At 30.2% G+C, this 3088-nt stretch overlaps 1 protein-coding gene across 1 annotated transcript in view; it reads right to left on the reverse strand.

Annotated features, from left to right (window-relative positions):
• Window positions 1-3088, reverse strand: part of LOC148943114 (ras-specific guanine nucleotide-releasing factor 2-like) — a 441376-nt gene that overhangs the window by 1606 nt on the left and 436682 nt on the right. The window lies entirely within an intron of this gene.

Below are 3088 nucleotides of genomic sequence, written 5' to 3' on the forward strand. Positions count from 1 at the left end.
ATGCAGTTTTTCTAAATGGCACATCTAAAACAGGGGTTTTAGTATTAGCTTATAACTATCCTATAAAACACAAATGGAAAGTCAAGTGATCACAAGAAAATTCATGCCTGCTCGGTCCTGGGCCAACTACTAGGCACCTTAATCTGAACGTAGAAGCACATAATGATAGTAGGAACAATAAATTATCACTGAGCAATTTTTTCCTGACAAAACTGGACTGATGTGATTTATCGTCGCCAGGTGCACTCTGCCACCACGCTGCCTATTCACTGAAAAGTGACTTTAAAACAACACAGGAATTCCATGGTCACTTATAGACTGTTAGATGTCTCCTAAGAATGGTAGCTGAGAGTTCGGTATTACCCCTCTCTTTCATCACTTTTCGATCATCAGTTGTGTTCTGTTAACACACAGTTATATGGTTACATGATTACAAACAGTATCAGTTACATGGGGGGGTTCAGTTACACGGCGGTTTAGTTAATGGGGATGAGTTGCACGGGGGTTGAGTTGCACGAGGGTTCAGCTAAAGGGGGTTCAGTTGCATGAGGGTTCAGTAGCACGAGGGTTCAGTTGCACGGGGGTTCAGTTGCACGGGGGTTCAGTTGCACGGGGGTTCGGTTATACGGGGGGTCAGTTGCACGGTGGTTCAGTTATACGGGGTTTCAAATGCACGGGGGCTCAGTAAAACGGTGGTTCAGTTGCACGAGGGTTCAGTTACAGGGGTTCAGTTGCTTGGGGTTCAGTTATACGAGAGCTCAGTTACACGCAGAGCGTTAAGCAGCGATCGGGATCTGACCTCCAATCAACAATCCTGCAAGTTTTCGTAACTAAAATGAACCTGACTGAAATGAATGTTGCCCAAATTAGGAATATCTACAGATTCAACATATTCCTTGCTTTAACCGCTGCCTCCGTAACGACAAAGAGTCCCTCCTGTATTAGTTAAATTTGTGAATAGTGATATAGCGAAGAAAGTCTTCAAAGCAAAAGCCAGGTTAGCTTCAAGCGGAATTTTCATATCGGAAGCATTGAAAAAAAGGCGACGTGAGGTTCTATGTGCCGCAAAGAACAAATTTGGTCATAGAAATGTTTGGACTGATCGTGGGCAAATTTTGGCAAAGCCTATCGCTGAAAGCGTGATTAAAAAGTTCGTACTCTAGCCAAATGTGTCTAAAAATAAGTTTTTTTGTGTTTTTTTTAGATATGTTTAGTATCTTGCCATTCATATATTCAGTGTATTTTATTAATCTTTTGTTTATTTTTTTTCTTTGTGCGTAACTGTCTAAGGATTTACTTTCGTTCCAATTAACTTCAATGAAATTTATGGATTTCAATAATTACTCTTTTATGTTACACGCCTGTTCTCACAAGTCATTGCGTCAGTTTGGGATTTTAATCCTTTGTTATCTTGAAAATGATTTTACTTGTATTAGTCTCATGGTGCAGTGGAGCTATCCGGTATATATACACATATATATATATATATATATATATATATATATATATATATATATATATATATATATATATATATATATATATATATATATATATATATATATATATATATATATATATATATATATATGTATATATATATGTATATATATATATATCCCCATCATATATATATATATATATATATATATATATGTATATATATATATATATATATATATATATATATATATATATATATATATATATATATATATATATATATATATATATATATATATATATATATATATATATATATATATATATATATATATATATATATATATATATATATATATATATATATATATGTGTGTGTGTGTGTGTGTGTGTGTGTGTATGTATATATATATATATATATATATATATATATATATATATATATATATATATATATATATATATATATATATATATATATATATATATATATATATATATATATATATATATATATATATATATATATATGTATATATATATATATATATATATATATATATATATATATATATATATATATATATATATATGTATATATGTATATATATATATATATATATATATATATATATATATATATATATATATATATATATATATATATATATATATATATATATATATATATATTATTTATTTATTTATTTATTTCAGAAAACCGAGTAGCCGAGCAGTAAGATTAATAATTTAAGGAAGTCATTAAATTTATCTGAATTATTACTATATATATGTTCAATAGTATAAAATGTATATATCTCTTATTTATTGGTATGATTGTTTTGATTTTATTTATTTATTTGTTTTGTTGTTGTTGTTTATAGCCTCTTAGTTATTTTTTATTTATTTTATTTTGTGTGTTTTGTGGCGCAGGTTTGATACATAATCTACTTAAGTTTTATGAATTTTTCTAACTCAGGTTCTGGGGATGTTTATTCCCTTGATGCTTCAATTGCAAAGTAACCCATTACATATTTTGAGTATTATTAATAATTCCAATTTGTCAATTTAAAAGAAATTCCGTAAATATTTCCAAATCAATTACTAGTAAGTATGTTTCCGATTTAAATTGGGATACTAGACGAGATGATCATTTTTCGGTCCTTCAACCCAATACTCAGGTCTATAGAACTCAACACTCAGGGTCTATGTTCATCGATTGATCAGTTGAGGCAGATGGTTTTTGATGGGTGACCCGATGTTATCGGATTAGGTGACACTTTCCTTAATTCTAGTAACGGAATGCTTTTAGATATACCCGGTTACAAAATGAAGTGACTAAATCGCAGAATGATGGCAAAGGGTGTAGTAAGTATATTTCTAATGTTCTTCCCTATACATGTTCGAAGCGATCTGTCAAGGAATGTTGAAGGGGATTTTGATTCCCAGTTCATTGAAACCAAATTGCAAAAAAAGGTTTTGGTGATTGGTCAATGTTTACAGATCTCCCAGTGGATCCGTCCGTTCTTTTCTTCAGGTCCTTGCTGAGGTCTTGGATTTAATAGCCAGACGTCCATTTGAACTTGTAATAATGGAAGACTTTAACTTAAATCTAATTCGCATAGCAATACGTAACCGAACGAAG

The sequence above is a fragment of the Artemia sp. Qi Xiang Cuo genome, chromosome 16 (genome assembly GCF_049724085.1).
Source record: "Artemia sp. Qi Xiang Cuo chromosome 16, ASM4972408v1, whole genome shotgun sequence".
NCBI lineage: Eukaryota > Metazoa > Arthropoda > Branchiopoda > Anostraca > Artemiidae > Artemia > Artemia sp. Qi Xiang Cuo.